At 37.6% G+C, this 18,178-nt stretch overlaps 2 long non-coding RNA genes across 6 annotated transcripts in view; one reads left to right on the top strand and one right to left on the bottom strand.

Annotated features, from left to right (window-relative positions):
• Positions 1–18,178, bottom strand: part of LOC105485634 (uncharacterized) — a 376,161-nt gene that overhangs the window by 305,183 nt on the left and 52,800 nt on the right. For all 3 annotated transcript variants that reach the window (XR_011612670.1, XR_011612668.1, XR_011612669.1), the window contains exon 2: positions 2,459–2,542. This is a non-coding gene — a long non-coding RNA (uncharacterized lncRNA). The remainder of the gene's footprint in view (positions 1–2,458; positions 2,543–18,178) is intronic.
• On the top strand, positions 9,963–17,713 carry LOC105485633 (uncharacterized). Of its 3 annotated transcripts, none has more exons than XR_011613074.1 (5): positions 9,963–10,284; positions 11,741–11,817; positions 13,348–13,406; positions 13,792–13,900; positions 17,344–17,713. It is a non-coding gene; the product is annotated as an uncharacterized lncRNA (long non-coding RNA). The 3 variants fall into 3 exon arrangements; XR_989730.2 differs by lacking the exon at positions 17,344–17,713 and adding an exon at positions 15,212–16,620; XR_989729.2 differs by lacking the exons at positions 13,792–13,900; positions 17,344–17,713 and having other exon boundaries at positions 9,984–10,284; positions 13,348–13,645.

Below are 18,178 nucleotides of genomic sequence, written 5' to 3'. Positions count from 1 at the left end.
CGAGGTTTCATAGAAAAAAATGAAAAGCCATGTTTTTTGAGTATTCTGTATAGTAAAGATCTTATGCTAGTATCATTTATATCTTTGTTAAGTCTTAAAAACAATCATATGTTAAGTATCTATATAAGTAGTAAAATATCTGTAAAGTACTTGCAATAAAGTATATAAAGTATAAATATCTGTATCGGTAGTAACACGAATAAATCATGAAAGATCATCTTTTAAACACATCCATTCCACCTTCTAAATCTCAGACAGGCTCCTCATTGGGCTAACTCTGACCAAATCATGCACTGAGAGGCTCTGAAAATGCAGTTCTCAGGGTTACTAAGTTGACGCAGCACAATCCACCACAGCTAATCCAAAGGGTGAACAGAATGAAGTCTGTGAAATAATGGAGGGAGGGAGGAACGCATGCATCTTAAGACCAATGATTCAAATGGGTAACTGAGGAGGAAGGGGGAATAGAATTTGTTCAGTTTTTTAAGTGTGTGAAATAGAAATAGGTGGGCTATAAACAGCACAGTATGTCATCACTTAACATTGTTGAGAGGTTCTTGGAAACGAACTTTAAGCAAAACTACGTAGAAGCAGACCAAATTTACCATAGGCTAATTTATATAAATAAAGGTTAAGTTCCTACAGCATATTTCTGGTCATGAAAGCATCACCAAACTTCTAAGACCAAAACACTTTTAATATTAAATGTTGATATAAACATGAGTTATACATACATATTGGTAAAAATAAGTAAGATAATTATTTACCCAATTATTTCAGTTCAGGGAAGTGTCCTGAGCCTATGCCTGCAGCTCAGGTACAAGGCAGGAACCAACCCTGTACAGGATACCATTCCATTGCAGGGCATGCTTACTCACATACCCATACTCACATACCCATACTCACTCATATGAGGACAACTTAGACACGATGATTAACCCAACATGCACATCTTTGGGATGTGGAAAAACCTTGAATCTTGAGTACCCAGAGAAAACCCAGGCAGACATGAGGTGAATGTGCAAACTCCACATAGACAGTGGCCCAAGAAGAAAATTGATTTTTTCATCAACATTGTAACAAAACAATGTTGAACGAAACAATGTTATTCAAAGACACGCTGTATTTCAAATCAAGCTTCTGAAAATATAGGTACTTTGTGTAATAAAGAAAGGAGAGGGGTGAACACAGGTAAATAATGTGAATAATTAAAAGTGATGCTCTACCATGTGATGGAAAGTGTCTAGTACAATTGCTAGTTGATGGTTCAATATATTTATCAGCAAGCTATGATTTTCTATTTGTACTGAAGAAAAAATGTTATGATTGAAGTTAAGAGAAGAGTGTGACAATCTGTGTAAATTTTATTTGGAATATCTCTGTAAATGAAGCGGTGATAAGCAGGTTAACTGGGATGGAAAATTGATAGCAGAATGTTCTCATGCTTGAGACAGGAAATATAGATTTTTGTGGGTTACTAAAATGGGAGGATTACTTAATGTTCTAAAGCTGAAATTTAACAAATAACTAATATGCATTTTTTCAGGAAAATCTTTGTGCCTCTGGGTGGATAAACTCCACAAGAAAATTCTTAAAGGAAAAGATTAGCTGCTGACTCAAAAAATATGCCTAATATTACCTACAGCTTATTCTTGAGGATCTCTTCTCTCTCTGCCTCTCCTTATCTCAATAGATAGATGATAGATAGATAGATAGATAGATCCCATCACATAATCTCCTGTATATATGTATATAAAAACTTCTTACTGATTTAATCCTTACTTAAAACAAAACTGTTGTGGTAGATATTATTCTCATTTTAGAAAAGAGTAAACTAGATTCAGAGAGATTAAAGAACAGGAAAGACATCATTCAGCTAATAAGTTGCAGAACTGTGATTCAAACACCAGTTTCATGCTTCTATTTTCCCTCTGCTACAAGCCACTACTTAGCCTGGCTTATGAGACTACATGCCTGCCTGCTGACATGTCTCATCATCGGTCTAGTTTTAACATCTGTGCATCTTAGGGCACACACATAGATTCCCTTCTCACCCCTGCCTCTGTCTTGCACCCTGAGGAGTCTTATGCATAGCTGGGTAGACACTGTGGTCCACAAAGCCATACTCCATCCAACCTCTCCCCAGTGCCCCCTGGCATCCCTGTTGCCTAGAGATACATACACCAACATCGTAGTCTACCTTAAAACACAGGTAAACACAGACTCTGGAGGTGGGCTTGGGATAGTCTGGGTGGGAATTTTAGGTTCCTAGGTATCCAAAGTCTGATCTATAAGAGGACCTGGGGATTTGGACTCTGTATGGATCATGTCCACTTGGCCTTGTGGGCTCCTCATTCCATGAAGTGTGGGCACAGCCAGAGAAGGCTCGGGGAGGGACAGAGTCCCTGGAAAGGAACAGCTGCCATACTTGTGCATTAATAGATAATTAGCTACTCACATCAATGTCCTCTTGGTTCACATGGAAGGCGGTAGTTGAGGGACTTTTTGATCCTCTCCCTACTTCTGCTCTACACATGGTAAGCTACATTTGAGGTAAAGAGAGAGAGAGAGAGCAGTTAAAAAAAAGAAGTGTCAGTTGAATTCACAAAATTTACTCTAAAATTTTTGAAGAATTCTGAGCTGTGTTTGCTACATGGCAAATCTAAAAATCCTCCCAGCAGATGCTTAGAAATGAGCCAGGGAAAAAGAACAAAGCCCATTCCATTGTAAGCCAGCCTGCCAACATACTCCCTGGAATCAGCCAATAATTCATGCAGTGATGCTACTTACCAAATTGTTCTGTGTCCTTCCTCTTATATTCATCTTGAGAAATATCTCAGGCTCCAATCAGTGTCAAAATTGAATAATTAAGAATTAAGACTCCAAGACCTCACTGTCTGAAAACACATCATCTCATGCCTTTTGCCAATGTTACTTACAAAATGTTTTTTTTTTCTTTAATGTAAATTGACATAAATTGGATGAAGGGAAAAACTTAAATGGATTCCTGATATTTTTTATACTGAAAACATACATAATGTAGGCTCTGCCAGGAAGAACATATAGAGCACAGAGGTTTCTACAGTCAGTCTTCATTGGCAGTCTGAACTGGTTCTGAGTAAAAAATTCATAATTTGGAAAATAGGTCTGAAACTCATCTATAGTTTTGAGAAATTACCATATTTACCTAAGGTGATATCAGCTAAAACTTCAGAATAAATTTTATCTAATGCAATCACTTTGCATTTAGGAACATAATATAGGTACCAAAGCTAAAGACTGAAGAGAAACTAAACTCTGTAGTTGGAAAAAAATTGTCATAAAGTCTTTATAATAATCATTGTTTTAATAAATACATCTATTTTAAGTTTAAGGGAAGAGCTATGTTTAAATTGCCATGAACAGTTGGTGAAAATATTGATGTAAGATCCCTTCCTGTTTTTCCTAATTACAGTGAAAAATTAAATCAATTTTCATGAGGAAGCAGTCACTAAGGACTGTAATGAAAAGAGAATGAAACAATTTAAACAAATACACATTTAGGGCTCAAAACATAACTTAAAGCAAAGACCCTCCTTGACGAATTTACCTAATAATCCAATGTAGGCATTAACCATTAACTGCCATTGGCATTTAGCTATTGCACAAGATTAAAACGTTTATAGAAATATTCTATATTGATGGTTTCACGGATCATCAAAGTCATCTACAGCAGTGATTCTCAAACTTTAGTGTGCATTCAAATCACCTGGCAATCTTGTTAAAATGAAGATGCTGGCTCAGTAGGCCTGCGCGTGGGGCCTGGGATTGCGCATTTTTAAGACACTCCCACGTGATATTCATGCTGCTTGTTTATGTATGACACTTTGGGTAGCAAAAAGCTAGAGACCTAAGTAGGTTTTCACAGATTCTGAAGCCCCACTCCTAGAGATTCAAACTTAGTGCAAAAGAACTTGAAAATTTTTTCATTTTATAGATGAGGAAACTGAAGTTCAAAGAGGTATAGTGACATCATGGTCAGTGGTCAAGTCAATAGTAGACCAAAAGCCTCCTAATTCCAGTAAAAGGCTGTTTTATCTACACAGCAATGCCTCCCATATCATGAGAACCTTCTGTGTTTTACAGTCAGGATGTTCCACCTGTGCAGTTACACAGGGCTTCATGCTAAGAAGGGCCTCATGCTTGGGGTCCAATGCTCTGTGGTTGCCATCTTGAAATTTTTAATAACTTCATCTTTGAATTTGTGTTTTGTAATTAAAGTCCAATGGGAAAATGGAGCATGTGGAAAGGGAGGGCTTGGAGTGTCAGCTCACACATGCTCTTTCCATGTGTGATTATGGGCCACTTGCCACCCATCCCTGGTGCCCCAGGGTCTACTTGTCCTTCCTTTTTTATTTCTTTTTTTATTCTATTGTTGCCAGACTCTATCAGTAGCAGTTCCAGGTCACATTCGTGAGAAGAGGCTCACATTCCGCCAGCAGTGTTCACCTGCTGTGCAGGTCTGAGTATGGATGTGGGGAAGGTTAGGGCTGACAGTATCCCACAGTGGCCCAGGTTAGGGCACAATGGCAGTGTCCAACACCATGGTATGATTGTTAGGTGGCTTGTCACAGGCCTCTCAACTCCCCTAATGCAAGTACCAACTTGTATCTTTGGAGGATTAAATCCCATGGACAGTGGGCTGGTGAGAAGAAGTTGGAATTCCCCCTGCTTGTCTGCAGCCTTGAATTATCACTTTGCATTGGCTCTTTTTATGGTGAATTTAATCCTCTAATAGGACTGTAACCAGAGGATGTCCTGGAAATATCTTCAAGGAAGTGATTTTAGTCAGCTTTTATGGACTACACTCCAGATAGTTACCAGATTATTGATTTAAACTATAGAAGACTTTATAATTACTACTGTAAACAGTGTTTCCATGGTGATATAGCTGTTGGTTTACATTTTGATTTTGTGCTTTTTTGAGATATAGTATAGAGTGAGCCAACTGGGCACATCGTATGGTTGGTTTCATAAAACTATCCTTCCTATTGGGAATATTTTGTTAGAGTGCTGTCCTGTGGTAGAAATTGCAACATCTCCTCTCCTAGAAAAGAATGAGGTGCACTTTGGGGAACCCATGAGATGCCATGACAAATTCCTTCCATCCTTTGCTTTCTTTTGTGTGCCCCCAAATCTATCACGTGGGCAAGGTTACAGAGGGATAGCCACTGATAGAAATATCCCCTCCACTCCATCTTCCAGCAACAGGTGCCGAAAGAGGCAATTCTAACTACACTTACGCGTTTATCTTTAGTGAGAGCATGCAGTGCTCCTTGTCATTAGGCCTCACCAAAAGTAGAACACCAGAGACAGCTTTGTAACCTGAGAAATGGCCAGAAGGATCACAAGGGCCCGAGCACCTGGCTGTTTAACAGGCTGTATCCTCAGAAGCTAGGTCAAAATTGTTTTTCCTAACAAAATCATATATGATGTCCATGTTTCTGCCTCAGGAGAAATTTATTTTCAATTAATTTCTGAATGCAACCAGGCAATGTGCAATCATCTCAGTACACATAGAGAAGCAAAATGAAGAAAGTAGAAAACAGAGGTGCTACAGCTAGCCAGAGTACTAAGGAAACAGGTAAGAAAGAGAAATTATTGGAGTAAATACTAATTAGAAAGTGGCATTTACAGCACCTACTTGATTGTGAGGAGATACTCCTTAGAGATACTATCTGTAAGATCTTGGCAGGGCACAGTGGCTCAGGCCTGTACTTTGGGAGTCTAAAGCTGGAGGATCACTTGAGACCAGGAGTTTGAGACCAGCCTGGCCAACATGGTGAAACCCTGTCTCTAATATAAAAATTAGCCAGGGATGGTGGTACATGCCTGCATTTCCAACTACTCAGGTGGCTGTGGCATGAGAATCTCTTGAACCTGGGGGGTGGAGGCTGCAGCGAGGCATGATGATACCACTGTACTCCAGCCTGGATGACAGAGTGAGACTCTGTCTCAAAAAAAAAAAAAAAAAAAAAAAAGAAAGAAAAAAGAAAAGAAATATTATCATAGTAATTACAGATTGTCAAGACCTAAAAATTTTTAAATATCGTAAGAAGCACGGTTCCCAACCTTTTGGGCACCAGGGACCAGGGACTGGGAGTGGGATGGGATGGTTTTGGGATGATTCAAGCACATAACATTTATTGTGCACTTTATTTCTATTATTATTATATTGTAATATATAATAAAATAATGATACAACTTACAATAATGTAGATTCAGTGGGAGCCCTGAGTTTGTTTTCCTGCAACTAGACAGTCCCATCTGGGGATGACGGGAGACAGGCATTAGATTCTCATAAGGAGTGTACAACCTAGATCCTTTGCATGCACAGTTCACAACAGGGCTCTTGATCCTATGAGAATCTAATGCTGCCCCTGATCTGACAGGAGGCGGAGCTCAGGCGGTACTGCTCACTCACCTGCCTGCCACCACTCACCTCACCTCCTGCTGTGTGGCCCACTTCCTAACAGGCCATGGGACTGGTCCATGGTCCAGGGGTTGGGGACCTTTTTTTTTGTTTTGAGACAGGGTCTCACTCTGTCACCCAGATTGGAGTGCAGTGGCATGATCTTGGGTCACTGAAACCTCAGCCTCCCAGGTTCAAGCAATTCTCAGGCCTCAGCCTCCCAAGTAGCTGGGCTTACAGGTTGTGTACCACGATGCCTGGCTAACATTTTAGTAGAGACAGGATTTTACCATGTTACTCAGGCTGGCCTCAAACACCTGGCCCCAAGTGATCTGCTGGCCTCGGCCTCCCAAAGTGCTGGGATTACAGGTGTGAGCCACACCACCCCACTGGGGACCTTTGTTATAAGGGAACTGACACAAAATTGACCCTGTGGCACAGACTGGTGTGCAGCAATAACAATGAGGGGCCCAAGAGAGGATCATCAGAATTGAGGAAACACAAGCAGAGAATTCAGGACAAAGCTAAGACCAGCATTCTGAAAGCCACTCCTAACTCCAACTCCTCACTGCCGACTTAAAGACAATTTGTATTTCATGTGAGAATGTCTTTTGCAAGTTGTTTTTAATTATGCTTATTAAGTACATCATAATTATGTAGCGATTCACATTCTTCACAAAGTGTGATATCCTAAAAATTCTTCCATGGAGTCTTGTCAAAGGAAAATGAACTAGAAGGATCACACTTAACTACTGTGGGCAAAAATTTTTTGGCAAGAGAAGTAAGCAGATTCCTCATGGAATGTTGCCTGTACCAGACTTATTTCTGCAAGACTGTGTTATGCACAGCACAGTGTCACCCAACCATTAGGCCCTTTTCATTTATTCACTGAATTGCCCACAGGGCCACAGTGTTGGTCTGATATAACAATTACAGAATTGAATGATAGGAAATTCTGCCTCTAAATCAGTTGGTCTCTGAAGGCCCAACAGAAATGGGTAAAGCAACTGCTAAGAATAGCCAGTGGGAAATAAGGACAGCCCAGGATATTCTCCCATCTCTTTCCTCAAAACAAACAACAACAAAACTATGAATAAATGAATTTCAGTGATTTTTCACATCACACTTCAAAGCTCAAAGAGAAAGAAGTTTAATCTACGTAAAAGTACTGATTTCAGAATTTTAGTGAGAAAATATAATCTTTAACAGAGATGAGAAAAAGGCACATTTGTGGTCTCTTATTCCTGCTGTGTAAACCTTCGTAGTAAACCAACACTACTAAGGAAAGAATGCAATGAAATTCTGGAATGTACCTTTGACTAGCTCCAAATTTGTTAAATATAATTTTGTAGCTTACTACATTTGTGGTGAAAATGATCTATATTGTGTTTAAATAACTTTCTTAGAGAACTATTTTACTTAAGAGTTTTTATTGGGAGTGCTGCTAAATTTTATAAAATGATATTCATCCATGTATAGATACAATTATAAATTATAAGCTTTTTGTTATTTATTTACTTGATTCATATTATGATACTAAATAACACTTGTATAAGCCCTACCTATTTTTATTTTGGAATATTACTAGGTTCACTTTCTAATATTTTATTAGGCAATTTTGTATCTTTCCTAAAAAGTAGCTATGTTTTACTTTTTTTGTTGGTTGGTTTACAAGGTTCTAGCATCAGAATTATGCTGGCTTCATGAATAAAGTAAGAGTCTTTTAGTCTCTTTGGCCAGGGATAATTTAAATATTACATAATTACCTGTTCTGTATTTTCTGTGAGCTTACTGAGTATGTGCTTTTTAAAGGCTAGATCTAAAAAATCTCCTATCTCATAATTTTTGACATATCTATAATATTTTTTCCATTTCTTCATAGGTCAATTTTACTAAATTTTCCTACATTTTCAAATTTGTTTTCAGTATATTGCATGTGATGTTTCTTATTATTAAATTAAATATTTTTTAGATCTATAGTTTTGTTTCTTTTCTCAATCCTAATTTTGTAAGTTTTTGACCTCTCTTTTTTTTTTTTTTTTTTTTTTTGAGACGGAGTCTCAGTCTCACTCTGTTGCCAGGCTGGAGTGCTGTGGTGTGATCTCGGCTCACTGCAATCTCCATCTCCTGGGTTCAAGCGATTCTCCTGCCTCAGCCTCCTGAGTAGCTGGGACTATAGGCATGTGCCACCACGCCGGCTAATTTTTGTATATTTAGTAGAGACGGGGTTTCACCATGTTGCCCAGGATGGTCTCCATCTCTTGACCTCATGATCTGCCCGCCTTGGCCTCCCAAAGTGACCTCTCTTCTTAATCAGGCTCAAGGCAACTTTTCTGTTTTATTGGTCTTTTCAGACTTTTATAGTTTGTTATTTCTACTTTTCACTTTTATAGTTTGTTATTTCTACTATGTTGTTTTCCTTTCCATTTACTTCATGTTTACCCTAATCTATTCTTTCTTCTAGGTTTCTTTTGGTTTATTTTATTGTTCTTTTTATTAACTTCTTAAAATGAGGTATGCTTTTCTCTATATTTTTGTCTTTATTCTTCAGTATTTAAAGCTATACATTTCCTTTTAGTGTAGCTTTTACTATATTGGCATATATATATATATATATATATATATATATATATATATATATAGTGATTGCCTCTAATCTATAAATATTGAAGGATTTTAATCTTTTTGGTCATATATTTATATTGTTGCTTTTTTAAATTTGACATTACAGAATATGACCTATGTAATCTCTACTTTTTAAATGTAAAGCTTTCAAGCAAATGTATGATATTTTTTATACATGGACATAAGAAAGATTGATTATATATATGTACGTGCGTGTGCAGAGATTTTATATATACACATACATGAATATATTCATGTATACATTTGCATATTATAATTTATCTACTGTTATTCACTGTCTCACCTTCCTTGCCTGATTTTGACCTTTAATCTTGAAATAATTTTATTAAATATATACTATCGTTTGATGTTTCTCATCACTCCTTACATTTTCAATATAATTTCTTTATAAATATTTAGCTGTTTTGCTAAATGTACATTGTTATGATTGCTATATCAACATGAATTGTGCCTACTATGATTTTAAAAGTCCCTCTTTACACTGCTTTTTACTTTTGAGCTTATAGCTAAGATTTTCTGAAGAAATATTGACATTTTTGCCTTTCTTAATGTTTGCATTTGCCTAGTGTCTCTTGGCTTTTCCCTTTATTTTCAACTGTTCTTTATCACTTAGTCTGAAGCAAGTTTCTTGTCAACAGCACATTGCTCGATTTTGTTTTTTTAACCTAATTTGACAGCTTTTGTCTTTTTATAGAACATTCAGTAAGAGGATTCAGTTTTCCAAATGAACTAGAGCACAGAAGGGGGACTGCCTCTGCATATTTAAGTAGATTGTATTCCAAAGATATGAACATTGTTGAGGCAGGAGAACTAACTAGCTTCTTATATAGAAAGGTGTTTCTATAGGGAATGCTCCACAGAATTCCAATTAATTGTTTCACAGATTAAAAGAGTCACCAGGGTTCCCTTGTAACATTTCTCATCAAAGAGTGTTCTATGGGGAAGAGATAAAACCTAAACAGTCCAGGAAGCTGAGATAAGAAACTGCAAAAAAAAAAAAAAAATGAGCAACAAGATAATATAAGTCACCACTGAGCCAATTAAGGAGCAGGAGATGCAGCAGCATGTCCCAAACAAAACTGATTGGAGGTCAAGTGTGGACAACCAGAGCAAGTTCTTGCACAGCTAATGTATCCCCAGGTGTGAACCGAGTAACATGAAGAAAGGCATCCTCCTGCCACCTCCTGGTAAGTTAACAAGCAGGAACACTGCAGGATGCAAAAATAACAGGCAATGCCAAAAGCAGAGGTGGATCCAGTTTTGTAGGGACTGAAGTTTAAGCTGTTACTGGGGGCGGGTTGCAGGGGTACGGGGCTTCTTTAAGAACAAGAATACAAAATTAGGTACAAACTTGAATATTTATTGAGATAAGGAAAGCAATCACAACAAATGACAGGGTCCTTGGAGATTCAGATCTTTCTCTTCAGATCTCTTTGGACATGTTAACAGAAATGATTTCATGGAAATGTTTTCTGATTATAGCCAAGTGTTCCTTCTTCACATAGAACACCTGACAACTCCCATCTCTCTCAAGGGTCTTTTAGGTGAGAAGCCACTTAAGTTTTTAAGACCAATTAGCCTCTAGGTAAATCTGCCTTTGTTCAAAATGTTGGCTTCTATGGGAGTAAGGGTAAGAGACCCATCTGCTCAGTGCAGAATAAACCAGGCAGCCAGACCGGGAATATAGAAAGCAATCTGGAAAAAAAAAAAAGAAAGAAAGAAAAAAGGTTGCCACCAGGATGTGGTAGAAAAAAAATCAGTAAACTCAGATTTACCCATCAAAAAAGTCAGGTGATTTGAGGACTCTGGCATCAATGCATAATTTCTGAATCTTTACAGTTAGTTATGGCATACCTTATTGATTATTAGAGAAACAGTGAAACAAGCATAACTCCTGAGAAAAATACACTGAGGAAGGAGATTTTAGGACCTGTGAAAGGTGGACTTTTGGCAGCATAACTTGCTTTCCCAAAAAAGATGGGGCGAGATTCTATAAAGAGGGAGGAACTAAATTAAAGCTTGGCCAACTTGGTGAACTTATACTAGAGCAATCCTAAGCTCACTCAGTCAAATCTTTTTACCTTGTCATTAACTAAATATAAATCAATTATGAAAGTTCTGAAGGAGCTACAGTACAGTTCAAAGATTGCTAAACCCATATGAATGAACTAGTCACATTCATTTTTTTTTTTCTTATTTTATTTTTTTTAGATGGAGTTTCACTCTTGTTGCCCAGGCTGGAGTGCAATGGTGTGATCTTGGCTCACTGCAACCTCCGCCTCCTGGGTTCAAGCGATTCTCCTGCCTCAGCCTCCTGAGGAACTGAGATTACAGGTGCCTGCCACCACGCCCAGCTAATTTTGTATTTTTCGTACAGACAGGGTTTCACCATGTTAGTCAGGTTGGTCTCGAACTCCTGACCTCAGGTGATCCACCCACCTTGGCCTCCCAAATTGCTGGGTTTACAGGCACGAGCCACTGCACCCAGCCTACTAGTCACATTCTTATGCAGTCAGTAAGGCTAGTATAAAGAGCATGACTCATTTGGTGAATCAGATCAAGTTCTCTAAAGTCCAGTGTCCCAGCTCAAGATAATGTGAAGTCATTTAAAGGAAGTTGATTAACTGAAATTCCTTGTTGCAGAATCAGTACAAAAAGACAAAAGCTTTGATGGGATTATGCTGAATTCAATGTCATGGAACCAAACTGGAAATTTTCTGGTGAGGCATCTTCCTGAATCTTTAGGCTTTGCCAGGCTTTGCTTCTAAGAGACTACTCCCACCAATCCCTTCCCTGGGTAGCTGGAAAATTAGAGACCTTAACTTGCAGTGTGGCCTGGATTAGCTGGGGAATTGGGTGAGCTTCAGTCAGGTCATGTCCCAGGAGTGCAACCTCATCTAAGCTAGTGGAAGAAATAATGTCAGCTGAGGCTGGGCACGGTGACTCACGCCTATAATCCCAGCTTTGGGAGGCCAAGGCGGGTGGATTGTCTGAGATCAGGAGTTCGAGACCAGCCTGGCTAACATGATGAAACCCTGTCTCTATTAAAAATACAAAAAAAATTAGCTGGACATGGTGGTGGGCACCTGTAATCCCAGGTACTGGGGAGGCCAAGGCAGGGGAATCGCTTGAAGCTGGGAGGCAGAGGTTGCAAAGAAAGAAAAAGAAATAATGTCAGCTGAATTAGCAACACTGAGTTAGGCTCATTGACCTAAGAAAAAATCCTGTGTATCTGCCATGAGTCTCTTATGTGTATGCATAGTGTTTTCTGTGCTTTCTCAGTCTTTATAAATACGGGCTCTTCTTCCATTCCTGATTTACAGCTGATTCTCTGCTAGGGACTTGAACTTTACTTGACAACCCATTGAACATGCCAAAATCCTTGTTCTAGAGAATGGGCCCAATGTGTCTCAGTTTTATCTGTGTCCTGCTCCATTCTGATGGACCTCATTTTCCAAAGAGACTCTTAGATCTATAACTTCTTGAAAGAAGAGTTTCCAAATTTTGCAAATGTCTGTTAGCCCCTGTTATTGTGCCAGCTATATTCCTTCCCACTGGCAGCATCAAATAAATTTTTTTTTATATATAGCTGAGGTTACATGGTTACTTGTACAGAACTCTGGACTCTGAACAGGTTACTTGTACAGAACTTGGACTCTGAAGTCTGAGAAGTATAAATCATTCAATTTTTGTGTGTGGATTTTTGTGGAGATAAATCATTAAATCAGTTTTTGTGCCAGTTGATATTTATTATAAACTTTCCTGTGTAAGAATCGAACATTAACAAAATTTGCCTTTGGTGTAACATTTACCTGGGGAGAAATGTTTTAAATGTTAAGGAGAAACTCCATTTTAAAATATTATTCACTATATACGTTTTATTGAAAAAAAGTATCTGCTATTAAGATAGAGTTATGGCATGTTTAGCTGGTCAATTTCTGCAATTTTAAATTTTTATTTATGGGGACTAGCTACCAGATCATCGTTAGAGAGGATATTTGGAATATAGATCAGTCACTACATTTGTGAAGGTTTAGGAAGTATTTACTGAAATGAAAGACATAACCCTACATGTTTTAAATGAAGATTAAGAGCTCAATCTAAATATAGGAAAGTTGAACAAATGTCAAAAAGATTCATGGTGGAGCGTAAAACCGTACTCAACTCTAATTGTAATTGTCAGGCAAACTGTAAATTCCATTGTTAATTGTGTAATAAATATAATTTATTGAATGTTTACTATGTTTCAGGCACGATTTTAAGCATTTTGCATGAACTCTAATTCACTGAAATGTAACAACCTTATAAGGTAGGGACTATCATTACATTTTCCAATTACAATGTTTTAAAATAAAAAAATTGATAAGTATATTACAAAGCCAATTTAGTTTTAATTATATGTTGAATCACAATGGGAAACTACTTTTTAAGATTGTGCTTTTCAATATTATTTAAGATAGAAATAAAATTATAACTGATTATTTTTTATAGTCATTGCTATAAAATCCCATCAAGTCTCTATAGAACTGACATACAGAATTTGATGTATTTCTCTGTGGTTATTTTTGTTGTAATCACCATAAACTATGAAATTAGAAAGGCCTGGCCACGACCAAAATAAAGTAAATTGACAATTTTTGAAAGTTTGACATGTCTTAAATTGTGTCATTTTGCTTGGAAATTTATTTTAACAGTATTAAGGAAAGTCTGGAATATAATGTGCATAGAAAAGTGATGACCAAAATTCATAAATGCTCAGGCACCACTGATGTCAAACACATAGCACTGTTTTAAAATAACAAGGTGAGTACAGAATCTAATACTCCTTTATGCCCAATGGATACACCAGAAAGAAAAAAATACCTCCAAGCCAAACTTGAGTACCAGTATTCACAAATTCAAAGAACACTATATCTAAGCTCTGATTGTAAAAACATTTTTAAAAGAACATTTTCTCCTCCATTAATTATGTCAATTGCTTCCCTAGCAATTTACATTCATGAACCTTGGTTTCCAAGGCATTTTATAATGACATCATAAATGAATGAACAGAGGCTTTTCAGCCTTCGCTTTATGTGAAAATGGTTAAGGGCACCTTTTAAGTGTTCCCATTGTTCTATCACTGTGTATTTCCTCTGAGAATAATCGCATTACCTTTGCCTACTGCAGGATATCCTTGAAAATAAAAACCAAGGTTTTATCTCAGTGGTAAATGTTCTGAAAGCCTGAGACAATCATTGCTGTACTTGCTAATTCCCTTGCTGGATCCCATGACCTTCATTGTCATCAATCTGGGAGAACAGCTTTCAAACAGTACCATTTTGGTGACTGACAGTAAAATGTTTGTGCAAACCACCACAAGTCACATAACTCTATTTACATGTTAACAGAATAGCAGAACAGTCAACCAGAAGTTGCCATTAAGATCTCTCATACTGTTTGCATTACTTGAGGTGGTATATGTTTCCTAAAATAGCTAAACGCATTAATAATGCCCTATTTCAGTCTCACCTAATCCACTTATATAATGTGACTACTGGAGTATTACACATCAGTCTTTCTCCCTTTTTATTCCACCCTGGGTCCTGGTCCAGATTCTGTCATGCCCAGGTCATTCTTCTTATGAAATAAGGTAGAAGATATTGGATGTGATATAAATTACCACTCTTAAACTATAAATTACTTGTGTCAGGGCCCTGCCAAGACTCTTAGTCAAATAAAGTCCAATGGGTCAGGCTGAGTACTGACGTATCCTTCAAACAAAAAGGATATGCAAATTCCATTAATCTTCTCTGTAGACATAATTTATTTCTTTTTATCAATTACAACAGGCCCCTGCAGGGCCATGTCACCCAAAATAATGCATCAGATGTAAGGACTTGTCTTTTCCTCATTTACTTCTTAGACCTACTTAGAAAACTGGGGCAGCATTTTTTTGTTAATATTGTCTTAAGTGCATGATCTAACTTGGAAAGGTAAATTTTAATACTAAGGATCAAGGCATTTTTTTGGCTTTAATCAGCTCTTAGTGATCTTTAATTTATTTAAATAAAACAATACATTAAACTTCTATTTTAAAAATTAAAAATCTTGTTTCTCTCCTCTTTCTTCTAGGAGTGCACTAAATGCTATTACAGGAATGACAATGAAGCTTTAAGTTCACATCTTAGTCTTTTTTCTGTTGCTACAACAGAATATCACAGACAGGATAATTATGAGGAAAAGAAATGTATTTCTTATAGTTCTGGATGCTGGGTAGTCCAAGATCAATCAGTCACATCTGGTGAGGACCTCTTGCGGTGGGAACACTGCAGAGACCCCAGGTGGCACAGGGCATCACATGGTGAGGGGACTCCCAAGACATGGCAAAACTGGCCTTTTATAACAGTCTCACTCTTGTGATGATTAACCCATTCCCCATTAGTAACCCATTAATTCATTAATCCATTCATTTGTGAATGGATTTATCTGTTGATGAGGGCTCTGCCTTCCAAAGGTCCCACCTCTCAGCACTGATGCAATGGGGATCAAGTTTCCAGCACATGAACTTTTGGGGGACATGTTCAAACCATAGAAATCCACATAGACAAATACAGAAAATAATATTGCAGCATAAAAGCTTGTATTTGGGAGAAGTGGGTGCATGGGGAGATATAACTGACTTCTCAAGGTAAAGAGAGCCCAACCTGAAGTGCCTCTTGACAAGAATACTATTGACAAGTGGGCAAATTCATTTATGAATATTATGCCTAGGACTTGGAGACACAAGGTACTCAAGTTGGCAAGAATTAAACAGAAGAATTGCTTGAAAACAATATATAAAGCAGAGAGAGTCCCTGAACTCTCTCTTACTTTAAAAGGCCAAGTAGTTAACTCTTCTTTATCCATGTCCCACTCCTGGGCAGGGGATCAAATTTTTACTCTCTGGAGAAACTGACCTAAAGAAAGTCTGGACAAACAACATTAAAATAAGGCAGGAATAAAGGCCAGTGTCTGAAAACAGAGGGGATATACGCATGGCGGAATTCCAGGGGACTGTGACAGTCTAGAATGTCTTCACACTGAATGTTGGTGTGTTCAGAGGATCAACATATTTTACCACTACTCCACTTCCATGCTTGAAAAGAAGACTGAAAGATTTAACAGATTCTCCCATATTTACACTGTGGAGTTCCCCCAATGAACTGTCAGCGCATTTTCTAATTACCCCATAATGACATTTTTTTCCACTAACACAAAATTCCTACTTAGTAAACTTTAGTAAATAAGAAGTAGAAAACCAAGCAGTCACCAGAAATTTGAGGAAGCTTTCCAAAGAAAGAGTCAAAGCAAATAGAACAAGGGATATCATATTTGAAAATCTCAAATTATAACCCTCTAATTGAAATCATTAGAGAGACAAAGTTAAATTACATACATAAAGGGAAAATGAATGCTATGACAAACAAATAATCAGATAAGAGTAAAGAATTTTGAAAATGGAAATATAAGGGCCAAACTAATTAAAAAAAATAAATAGTAGAGTTTTGGGTTTAAATAAGATTGAATAAGCATAGATAAATCCATTCACAAATGAATGGATTAATGAATTAATGGGTTACTAATGGGGAATGGGTTAATCATCACAAGAGTGAGACTATTATAAAAGGCCAGTTTTGCCATGTCTTGGGAGTCCCCTCACCATGTGATGCCCTGTGCCACCTGGGGTCTCTGCAGTGTTCCCACCGCAAGAGGTCCTCACCAGATGTGACTGATTGATCTTGGACTACCCAGCATCCAGAACTATAAGATTAAATAAGACTGAATAAGATTAAAGATGGAATAAGATTTAAATCTTTCAGTCTTCTTTTCAAGCATGGAAGTGGAGTGGTGGTAAAATAAGCACATTATCCCTCCTCTCCCAAGAAATACAAATAGAAGCCTAGATCGAATGCAGTAGACAGCAATCTGAGGACTCTCAACAGTAAATTGTAGCAGGTAGATTGGGTAAGAAAATTAGAATTGAAAATACTAAAAACTCAAGTGGTACATTTTCTGTTTTCATTTTGTTTTGTTTTGTTTTCTTCTATATAATACAGTCTCAAGTGCAGTCAAATCCTAAAACTATAAGCATGGACAGAAATACCTCCAAAAGAATATCTGTCTGTCTCTATTTTTTTCATCAGAAAAGCAGGAATAGGAACCTTTATGGGACAGAGACAGTATCCTTAGGTTTTTGTTTCATTTCGTTTTTCTGTTCTACCCAGATTGCGGGTGTGTTTCAGTTTTGAAGATGCATGTCAGCTGAGGAGTAGTGTGTGGTGAGCATAACAAATACCTAAAACTTTCGGGAAGGTGAATCCTTCTCTCTGACCATGGGAACTATGGTCTGAAGATGAATGCCAATCCCAAGATAATTCAAATATTGAAATTATGAAACAATGACTTCCAAATTAGCTATGATAATGGAATCTACAAGCTAGGGTCTAATACCCTCAAAACAAATGGAAAGAACATCTTAGCAGGGAAATAAAAGGTATAAATGAAAATAATGGAAATTTAGAACTTACACACACATATCCAAAATTTGAATTATACTTGATTGCTGCAGTTTGTCACGGTTACTATGCGACTGAACGAAGGGGGACGAACGCAGAAATGAAAACTTAAAACAAAAGTAACTATTTTAAAGGAAAGGGCCAGGGGAAGAAGAAGAGGCCTCCCTGTTTCTAGTGAGCAAAAGCAGAAGCCCTGAGCTTCTACAGCTCTTTGTATTTATTGGGTAGAAAGAGCAGGGAGGAGGAGGTAATGATTGGTCAGCTGCTTAATTGATCACAGGTTCACATTATTGCTAACAGGCTTCGGATGTGCCTAAATCACAAGAAACACTGAGCTTGGGGCGTGACTGCCCTCAGCATTACTTCTGGGCAGCAGATGCAGCTTGTCAGTTTGCCAACATCCTGCTTTTATGAGAACAGTGTGCTGTTTACTCACATAGCCTCCAGTGGTATACTGAGTTGATCACGACCCTCTCTTTCTCAGCCTGTAACACCTGATAGACTCACTAGCAAAATGAGAGTAAGATGACTGAAAGTGGAATCG

The sequence above is a fragment of the Macaca nemestrina genome, chromosome 14 (genome assembly GCF_043159975.1).
Source record: "Macaca nemestrina isolate mMacNem1 chromosome 14, mMacNem.hap1, whole genome shotgun sequence".
Lineage (NCBI taxonomy): Eukaryota > Metazoa > Chordata > Mammalia > Primates > Cercopithecidae > Macaca > Macaca nemestrina.
Note: the sequence above shows the minus strand (reverse complement) of the source record. Positions and strands in the feature narration are given on the sequence as shown.